The following is an 11046-nucleotide window of genomic DNA, read 5'->3' on the forward strand; positions in this document are numbered from 1 at the left end:
ATTTAGCTGGCTCCCAGCTGGATGCGGACCCTGTGACTCATCAGACTTGCCCATTTTCTCTCCGGGAAGAAGAAGGACGTCTTGTTTGCAAAAGCAGAGGTCAACGGGGAGCTCTTGTTGATGCAAGGGCCGGACCACATGAGACACCGCGTCACCCCACTCCTACCCACCCCTGAGATGCCATGAGAAGCAGGTGCCCTTGGACTGCGCCTCAACTCACCCCTTCACCTGGACCCCACATTTCTCATCTCCCCAAGGCTTCCCTGTTAGTTAGTGCCAAGCTGTTGGGCGCTGTGGGACTTGAGCTGGTACCCTGGCATGCAAAACCAGAAGTCCGAGGCAATCAACACACCGCAGGCGAACCTGTGACTGGAAGACAAGAGCTGGTGGGGAAAGCATCCCCCCACGCCAGCCCTCTAGTGGCACTGGCCTGACATGCAGTTGACAGGGCTTCTTAGGGGACAGTCACACTGCATGGCAGCCAACTTGATAATGCTTTCTCATAGGGGCTCTTCCTCCTCCCTGTCTCCCACACGTGTTCTCTGATATCGCACCACCCGACAAGGGCCATATTAGCCCTCTGCCCCCAGAATTCTGCTTTTATGAGCAAACCAGAGATGCCACGCAGAACAAAAAGTATAGAGGTAGGAAGTTCCAGAGTTCAGATGGATATGTGCCCTTTTGATCTCTCTCTCTAATCTTCCATTTTTGATGAAATTGTTCAATTTCGTTTGATGTTCTGGCACTTGGAGTTACTGCAGTCCTTTTAAACCAGGAAAGGATTAAGTGCGAAGACAGAAAGATGTGGGGCTCGATCCCAGGACCCTGGGATCATGACCTGAGCCGAAGGCAGAGGCTTCAACCCACTGAGCCATCCAGGCGCCCCCAGTAGCCTTCTTCTTGTGTCTGTTTAACAAATCCTTAATTGCCTTGAGAAGACAGAAAAGTTCCCTTATAATCGAATATTTCCCGGTGTTTTCACTATTCATTTACTGTTACTTATTGTTAACAATCCTTAATTTAGCACCAACTGCTTCGATTCCACGGGTTATCTTGAAAGATGAAGCTCCTTTAGTAGTCTGGAAAAGGAGAGAACAATTGTATTTTTAGGAATTTCTTAATGCCAAGTTGGCAAACCTCACACTACGTCACAATCTAACATCTAACTCTCATTAGATTCAAAAAGAACTTTATCTGCACAGCAGATCTTTTTTAGTTTCAGTATTATAAAACAAAACACACAACAGCTTTTCTTTTCTGTGGGACCGAGATACCATAGCATTCCGGAACTGAATGAGACAGTAAAGATGCTTACCAAACTGGACGCAAGACGAAGCAGATGAGAGGTTCCTAAGTTGTTGGAGTCCTCAGATCTGCTGCCAGCTTTAAGGAACAAACCGGCTCTTGAGGCAGGAGCATAGTTTTCCAGAGAAGCAATCACTAAGCCGTTTGGTAATTTGGTAAACTGTATTTAAAATAAAGTGAGACGTGATCAACGCTTTTATATTACCAAAGACAGAAAGGCCATATATGGGTTCCAGCGAGCAACTCAGTGGGACTGACCTCAAGGTCCTGAGGCTGTGATGGCGCTCCTGCGGGGGCGGCCGTGGCTTTCACTTTGGGAGCAACTTTCAGGGGCTAAAACCTCTAAACACAAAAAAGACAGGTGACACACCTTTCTCTCAAGAAAAGTGTCTTGTATTCCGGTGTGCCCAAGCAACAGAAGGTGTTGAGTGAAAAAATAACTTCATGGGAGTGGGAGGATTTAGCTAACTTATTACTTCCCAGCTACTCTTCAATCTCTATTTATTTGTGATTTGTAGAGCCTGAAGAAATACCTAACCGTACATGTTCGTTTTTTTAGAATGGAAAAAAACACTGTATTTTCTTTTCCCTGTTAACTGTCTTATTAAAGCTTCAGGTGCTTCTTTCTGGCTCCAAAATGCTTTGGAATTTCTTGAAAAATTGTAGGACCGCCCCATCCATACCCTTTCCTAGATTTTAGCATTACTATTTTCCGTATCTGCCCAGAGTCTCATTTTCGTTTACTTCCCACATGAAATGACTTCATCTCTATAATCATTTTAGTAAACTTAGAAAAGACAAAGTATACGAAGGAAAATTCCTCTAAGACCCCCTGAGGTGCTGTCTATGTTCTCATACCCCGCATTATTCAGGTTTGGGGGGTTCAAGATTGGTGTCCTCCCTCTTCTTTGCCCCCATGCCATTTCTTTATGATCCTTGGTCCCCAGGTAGAGCACGCTGGCCTCCTTCTCGTTACTATTTTCTCCCTTCCCCTTTGTTATTCACCTAATTCGTTGAAGACTTAGGTTCCAGGCCAGAGCCTTCTTCTCTGTCTCGATTCTTGCCATAGGCCTGGGTGGCCTCACTGTGCACATGGAGGACCCAGCTTCCTCACAGGGCACTCATTTTCTCAAACTCATTTTCTCAAACACCTACTTTGGCGTGAGCACTTCTGCCACCACTCCCAGCATGGTGCCCTGGATTTCCACCCTGGTGCTGCACCACCTCGCACGTGAGCAGTGCGGCTCCTTTCAGCCCTGATCTCTTCTTTCCAGTGTGTTCCATTTGTTATTTCTGCTCTGCTATCTGTGTGCTCTTCCCGAGGACCTCCTTGGATTTCTCTGTCCTTTAGATGCTCCCTCGACTCTCTCATCACTATGCTGAGCTTGGAGTTCCCATCCCATGAGCCTGACGGGGTGGGGGTGTGGGGTGTGGGGGCTGGATCCCAGGACCCTGGGATCATGACCTGAGCCAAAGGCAGAGGCTTAACGACTGAGCCACCCAGGCGCCCTGTATTTTTATAATCAGTAGTAAGACTAAGTATTTTTAGTTGGTCACAGTCATCAATATATATTTTTTAATTTGCTTGTTTATTTATTTATTTATTTATTTGTAGATAGAGACCACAAGTAGGCAGAGAGGCGGGCAGAGAAAGAGTGGGAACAGGCTCCCTGTTGAGCAGAGAGCCTGATGCAGGGCTCGATCCCAGGACCCTGAGATCATGACCTGAGCTGAAGACAGAGGCTTTAACCCTCTCAGCCACCCAGGCGCCCCAACACTGAAATTTTTTTTATATGAACCCTGTCTCCTTAGCATTTCCCCACTGGGTTGTCTCTTTGGTTATGTATGTTTTTATAATTGACTTGTTTTTTTAATTTTTGAGCTTCTTTCTTGTTAAGATATTTATTTATTTGACAGAGAGCGTGCAACACAAGCAAGGGGAGAGACAGAGAGAAAGGACTAGTAGACAGAGTGACAGGCAGAGGGAGAGGGAGAAACAAGCTCCTGCCAGAGCAGGGAGCCTGAAGCAAGGCTGGATCCCAGGACCCTTGGATCATGACGTGAGCCAAGGGCCGAGTCACCAGGTGCCCCTTTATGCTGACTTTTAGAAACTTTGTATATGTAGGATGGTGCTCCTCTGCCTCTGTTCCTGGTGCGGTTTTGACCCAAACTCTTGGTCATCTTTGAGTTTCGCTTGCACCGAACATTTCATGATACATTTCATTCTGAATCTTTATGGTGCCAAATCTGACAGTCTGACTTCATGGCTTGTGGCTTTTAGATGACGCTTTAAAGGACCTTTTTCAGCCAGTATTATATTTTCTTTGAGCACTTTTATGGTTTTGGCTTCTATCGCTTAGACCATTTTATCTCTCCTGCTTATTATTTTTTTATTTTTTATTTTTAAAAAATATTTTATTTATTTATTTGCCAGAGAGAAGGCAAGAGAGAGCACTCAAGCAGGCAGAGAGGCAGGCAGAGTCAGAGAGAGAAGCAGTCTCCCCGCCAAGCAAGGAGCCCACGAGGGACTCGATCTCAGGACCCTGGGATCACGACCCAAGCGGAAGGCAGCAGCTTAACCCACTGAGCCACCCAGGCGTCCCTATCCTTATTATCTTGTATGAGATCAAGTTGCCGTTTTTGTCCCTACAGTATCTAGTGCTGGTCTATATCCCCCATGGATTTGAAACATCACTTAGATACCAAATTGTTACATATGCTTTAACACAGCCATGTGTCTATCCTTCCTCACTTCCATTTGGACTTGCTTTTTTCATTTTGATGCCTACACGTTTTGACTTCCAATGTAACTTAGTTGTGAATTGATTGAGAGATCCCAAAGCTTGCTTCTCAGACTAAGAATAGGTTTGTGGCAGGGAATAGCACCACTTTCCTAGTTCATTTGAGCAGCTGGACTCCAGGAAGGAAGAGAAGGAAACACTGACAAAAGGCACATGTCTAAGTCTGTGAGAGCAATAGCTTTTCAGAAGGCCGTACTGTGTAGACTTCAACATATGTGTTATTGGCCAAAACTAGGCATGTGGCCCTACCCCCTAGCTGCAGGAGCCTGTGGGAGGGAACAATTTCTCACAGGGCAGATTGATACCTTGAACAGAATTGGGGCCCTTTTACTAAGGAAGTACAGGCAGGTGAATGTGGAAAGGGGAACTTGGAGGGTCAGCCACATCTCTCATCGCTTTTATTTATTTATTTATTTATTTATTTTTCTTTTAGAATTTCCCCCCAGGTAGCCGTGCCTGGGTAGCTTCCTGGGGTTGTATGTGTGAGTCTTGATCTCAGCTTAGGTCTCAATCCCAGGGTTGTGAGTTCAAGCCCCATCTGGTGTTCCATGCTGGGCACAGAGCCTTCTTAAAAAACAAAGAAAGAAAGAAAACAAGGATTTCCCCAGGTATTCCTAAGAGACAGAAGGGGAGGGGAAGAAAGAGACTGGAGGTGGGAGAGCAGGGGAGAGGAGATAATGTGTAAAAGAAAATACTCAGTCTTCAGTGTTGAGTTTGATGAGCATTAAGAAATATACCCAGTTGGCTCTTGAACAACATGGGTTTGAATTGCATGAGTCTACTTATATGCGGATTTTTAAAATAAATATAGCACAGTAATGCAAATGTATCTTCTTCATGATTTTCTGAATATTTTCTTTAGCATACTTAGTGAAAGAATAAAACGTATAATACATATGCCATACAAAATACCTTTAATCAACTGTTTCTATTACCAGTAGTGCTTCTGCTCAGCAGTAGGCAAGTAGTAGTGAAATTTTGGGGGAGATGGAATTTACATGCAGATTTTTGACTGCATGGGAATGGGTACCCCTAACCACTGTGTTGTTGAAGGGTCAACTGTGTATCTGCGTCCCAGCCCCAAACACAAGACACAAAGTGTATCTGAAGCTCCAGAAGTTACCCTTTTGATGAGGGAGCAGGAGGCTGGCTGAGGACAAAGCAAACGCTGGCACCTTGCACCCCCTCTCCACCCGCTCCCCTCGGTAGTGTGTGTGACATTCTTCAGGCACCCCTGACTGCCTTAAGCAAGAAACAAAATAGTTAAGTTGCAGAGATCACAATCCTGCAAGACAGGAGTCACCCTTGGTTTACCAATGTCCTAGAGATCTACAAAGAAGTTACCTTATCAATAGCACAAATTTCCAGAGGCAAATAACTCAGTTCCTCAAGCCCTAAAGTCTCCCTCCCCACCATAAACAAAACTGGAGGAGGCTGAGGTAGAAGGGAATGTAAATATAGTTAAATCTCTTCTAAACCTAAATCTCACTAACAAAGATGCTTGATAGCAGGATTGTGACATCCCACCAGGAATCTCCTAACTATCTTGATGTTAATGGCTGGTCTAAAGACAACATTGATCAAGCCGCCTTGGCTAGGCAAGGGCTAGGCCTCCGATAGGCCTCCGGATATTCTGGCACCTTGTAGGCCCTCTTTAGCATATGAAAGCTCCGTTGAAACCTCCCTTCCCCTCCCCTTCCCCCAACCGCAGGGTACTTAACCTGCCATCCCTCGCAACCCGGAGCAGCAGCTCTTCCTGCCCACGGATCCTGTCCTCGTGCTTTAATAAACCACCATTTTCCACCTAAGATGTCTCAAGAATTCTTTCTTGGTCATCGGCTCTGGACCTCAGCCCACCGAACCTCACCTAGGTTCTAGAACTTCATCACTTGTATCAATTTGTAGTTAGTCTCCTTAGCGCTGCTGGTCATTTTCTGATTTCAGGATCTATGGTAGGTTAGATTTGCTGGGTCTTGAACAACGTGTGAATGGAATCTTGCCGTATGTGATTCCTTTGTTTTCTTTCACCCAGTGCGTTCTTTGAGATTTATCCATGTTGTGTGCACTTACCAAAGAAAGCCTGATGCTGGTTAAAGTGGAGAGGAGGGATTTTAATCAGTAATAACTTGAGCAACCAGGAAGAGTCCTGCATGAATGAAACTCCACCTCGGTTTGTCCAGAGGGCATTTTAAAGAGAGAATGAAGAAGGAAGGCCAGGGATGAGTAAAGTCAGAGGAGGAACAGATGACAGAATGTAGAATAGGTATTGGTCCATATGAAACCACCTGTATTTGCTCACTGGGAGACAAGGGCCTGACTTTTCAGTGTTGATTGAACAAACAGTAGATGCCTTGAGTTTCCTCAGGCAGGCACGAAGGGGGACTGGTGTTGTCACAAGGCTGGAACCTGGTGCTGTTAGAAACTATGTTAATGTTTGTTCGAGTTTGTATATGATGAGCCAGGCTTGAGAAGAGGGCTCAGAGCAGTCTGGCTAGAGTTTGGTCAAGGAAAGAGTCTTTGTCAGTGTAGTTTCCTCCTTTGTATGTCGTGCGCATATACCACGATTCATTCATCTGTTCATCTGATGATTAGAGATTTCGTTGTATCCAAGTTTTTGGTCATTGTGAATAGGCTACCATAAACATTCTTACAGAAGTCTTAAATTTCTCCTGAACCTGCTTAGTGGGATTGCTTAGTCACAGGGTGGGGATATATTGAAGTGCTGGCCTAGTTTCCGAAGTGGTTGATCAGTTTACACGTCCCACCAGTAATCTAGTGACACTCCAGTTGCTCAGCTTCCTTGTTAACATTCTGTGTTGTCAGTGAGGGTGAAATAGCATCTCATTGATGAGGGAGCAGGAGGCTGGCTGAGGACAAAGCAAAAGCTGGCACCTTGCACCCCCTCTGCACCCGCTCCCCTCCCCTCGGTAATCTGTGTGACATTCCTCAGGCACCCCTGACTGCCAAAAGCGAGAAACCAATAGTTAACTTGCAGACATCACGATCCTACAGGACAGGAGTCTCCCTTGGTTTACAAATGTCCTTGAGATCTACAAACAAAGAAGTTACCTTATCAATAGCACAATTTCCAGAGGCAAATAACTCAGTTCCTCAAGCCCTAAATAAAGTTAACTTTCTTCTAAACCCAAATCTCACTAACAGAGCCGCCTGATAGCAGAAATGTGAATGGCTTCCCAAAGACAACACTGACCAAGCCGCAAGGCCTCCGGTATCCCGGCACCTTGTAGGCCCTCTGTAGCATATGAAAGCTCCGTTGAAACCTCCCTTCCCCTTCCCTTCCCCCAACCGCAAGGTACAGAACCTGCCATCCCTCACAACCCGGGGCAGCAGCTCTTCCTGCCCACGGGTCCTGTCCCCATTAATAAACCACCATTTTGCACCTAAGAGGTCTCAAGAATTCTTTCTTGGTCATCGGCTCCAGACCTCAGCCCACCGAACCTCACCTAGGTTCTAGAACTTCATCATCATTATGGTTTCACATTGCATTTCCCTGGTGACGAATGATATGAGTTAGGCAACTTTTCGTGTGTGTAGTGGGCATTCCTACATCTTTTGGGGACCATCTGTTCACATCTTTTGCCCATTGTTGTCGTTAATGTTTTTGGTTTTGACTTGTTGGAGTTTATTGTGTATTCTGGATAGGAATTCTTAGACAGTTGCATGATAAACGTACATGGATAGGAAAATGAAAAATTAAAATATTTTATAGTAACATCTGAGACGTAAATTGGTTCAGGTGACTGGATGACTCAGTTGAGGAATCATCTGACTTGATCTCAGCTTGTTAGGTTACGGAGTCGACCACCCCTCAATTAGAGAACATTCTCAATAATGCAAGTCACACAGCGAGGTTTATCTCCAGCTCACTGGGCTCGAAGTATCCGCCCAGCGCAGCGGGTTTCAACAAGGACCCCGAGCCCTCAAAGCCAAGGGTTTATATAGCATTTTCAAGGCACTTCTTCATGGCTACATACATACCTTGCGCCCCACTTTGACAGTTTAACTTTGTTTAAACTTTTGCCACGCCGGTGTCACCCTTGCGGTTAAGTGAGATTTAGGTTTAGAAGAAATTTAACTTTATTTACATTTCCTTCTGCCTCAGCCTCCCTCAGTTTTATGGTGGGGAGGGCGACCTTTGGCCTCGAGGCACTGAGCCATTTGTCTCTGGAAATTGGGCCATTGAAGAGATAGCCTTTTTGTTGTAAATCACCAGGACCTTTGCAAACCAAGGGAGACTCCTGTCTTGCTGGATTGTGATCTCTGCAAGTTAACTATTTGTTTTAACATCTGGTCCCTGTGGCGCCACCGCCTAACCGCCCTGGTGGTATATGATTGTTTCCTAGGTTTCAGCTGGTTTCTCTTATCTCAAGTTGAGTACGCCATGCGGGCTGGTTAGGGACGCTCAGTAAAATGGCTTTGCGGCCTTCCAGATGGCCATTCTGATGCTAACCCACTCTTACAGTGCAAGATTCCGGCTTTTGCTTTGCCAAGATGGCTGTACTTATGTCAGGGCTAGACTCGAGGTGGGTACAGCCTTGTTTTCCTTGGCCTTCACACCTGGAGCTGGTTTTCCCGGACTTGTTTTTAAGTCCCCTGGGGGAAGGGGAGCAGGGACAGTTTAAGGGTTAAACAACAAAGTTATTGTTTAACCTCAATGGAAGCCTCTGGCTAAAATAAAAATATAAAATAGGTCCTTACAAGCTCAGGTCTTGAACTCAGGGTTGTGAGTTCAGGCCCTGCTTTGGGCTCCATGCTGTTCTTAGAGCTTACTCAAAAAAAAAAAAAAAAAAAAAAAAAAAAAAAAAAAGCGACAACAACAAAAAAACTGGCTGGGAATAAGTCTCAGGATAGGCATGAAACGCCTATACACAGAGAACAAAACATTATTGAGAGGAATTCCAGAAGAATGAAATAAATGGGAGATAGGCTTTGTTTACACATTGGAGGATATGACATCATTGAGATTTCTGTTTTCCAAGATTTGACTCATTTAAACAATGCAATCCCAAACTCCTAGCCATCTTTTTCCTCTTTTTTAGAAAAAATGAACAAGTCGATTCCAAAATGTATATGGTGTAAGGACCTATTTAGAAAGTATCCCCACTTTCCTTCCCCCAGGGGATTTACTTATTCATACAGGAACATAGGATATCCTTGCATTAATTGCATCTTCTTCAGTTACATTTATCAGTGTCCTGTAGTTTTCAGCGTGTAGGTCTTTCAATTTTTTTTTAAGATTTTATTTATTTATTTGACAGATAGAGATCACAAGTAGGCAGAGAAGCAAGCAGAGAGAGAGGAGGAAGCAGGCTCCCCGCTGAGCAGAGAGCCCGATGTGGGACTAGATCCCAGGACCCTGGGATCATGACCTGAGCCACAGGCAGAGGCTTTAACCCACTGAGCCACCCAGGCGCCCTGGTCTTTCACTTTCTTGGTTAAATTTGTTCACAGGTATTTTCCTCCTTCTAATGTAGTTATGACTGGGATTCTTCTCTTGATACTTCTTACAATCAATTTTATTAGGGAAATAATGTACAGTGTATTTTAAGTGTATGGTTTTTTGTTTTTAGGATAGCTGATGTGCAATGTTACATTAGTTTCAGGTGTACATGCATAATTTTAGTTTTGACAACTGTACGCATTTTTAGAACTACGACCAGCATGGTCAGAGGAAAACATTTCCAGTACTCCAGAAAGTTTCCTCATGCTCCTTCCTGTAAGGACCTATTTAGAAACTGTCCCTGCTCCCTTTACCCCAAGGGATTTACTTGGAGACAAGTCCCAGAAACCAGCTTCAGGTAACAAAGCCCAGATACAAAGGTGGGTCAGGCCAGGTGGAGACATCGGATCAGTGGGGGCGCATACTGTCTCCCTGGTTACCAAGGAGTATGGGCCCCGCCCTTTGGAAGGCTTTTGGGCTCCAATCCCAATCAAGGTATAATAGGCTGGTTCAAAATCTACTAGGGTAAATTGTAACTCAACTGCTCACCTCGCATCACTGTGGAGTTTCCTGTGTGTGTTACAATCTCATTGGCCACCTGTGCGTGTCCAGGCCCGACTGCATGGTCTTTGCCCTTAAAAGCTAGACTTTGAAACTGAGAAGGGTCGCCCTCTCTTGTAAGAGGTGCGGCCCCGAACTTTCAGTTAGATTCTTGATGCTTGGTGCAAAATAAAGCTTTGCTTGACCTTCGCTTTGTATCAGTCTCGTTCCTTTAATCATGGACCCATTATTGGGGCATAACACTTCCCAGTCCTTTACCCCACCATTACCCTTCTCTTTGCCAACCAGTCTGCTTTCTCTCACTATATAGGACAGAATTTCTAAATAGAATTTCATTTAGGTAGAATCATATTGTGTGTACTGTTTTGGCTTCTTTTGGTGAGACAGTGTGTTTAAGTCATGCATGTTTGTTGCATTCATCAGTAGTTCATTCCTTCTTTATTGGTGTATAGCATTCCCTTGTACGGATATACTTAGTCTGTTTATACATTCACATGTTGTTGGACATTTAGGTTGTTATCAATTTAGGCCTATTTTGAATAAATCTCTTTTTATTAAAGATTTTATTTATTTGACAGATAGAGATCACAAGTAGGCAGAGAGGCAGGCAGAGAGAGAAGGGGAAGAAGCAGGCTCCCTACTGAGCAGAGAGCCCGATGCGGGGCTCGATCCCAGGACCCCGAGATCATGACCCGAGCCGAAGGCAGTGGTTCAACCCACTGAGCCACCCAGGCGCCCCAGGAAGCAAATATCTTCGTCCTATCATTTGACCCACAGCTACTTCAACATGTGTCTCCAGAACAGGGCTCCCCAACCTTGGCATTCGCCACATCTTGGGCCCCATCGTTCTTTGCTGGGGGCCCCGTCCTGGGCTTACTATGATGCTTAGCAGCACGCCTGGTCTCCACACACCAGATG

The 11046-nt window shown here is 45.1% G+C and overlaps 1 long non-coding RNA gene across 1 annotated transcript; it reads right to left on the bottom strand.

The window, feature by feature from the left end:
- Positions 1–1426: 1426 nt before the first annotated feature.
- LOC116863523 lies at positions 1427–1638 on the bottom strand. The gene is made up of 2 exons (XR_004381834.1): positions 1564–1638; positions 1427–1465 (listed from the first exon to the last, which is right to left on the bottom strand). It is a non-coding gene; the product is annotated as an uncharacterized LOC116863523 (long non-coding RNA).
- Between the last annotated feature and the right edge of the window lie 9408 nt (positions 1639–11046).

The sequence above is a fragment of the Lontra canadensis genome, unplaced genomic scaffold (genome assembly GCF_010015895.1).
Source record: "Lontra canadensis isolate GAN:19392208 unplaced genomic scaffold, GSC_riverotter_1.0 scaffold1450, whole genome shotgun sequence".
Classification (NCBI taxonomy): Eukaryota; Metazoa; Chordata; class Mammalia; order Carnivora; family Mustelidae; genus Lontra; species Lontra canadensis.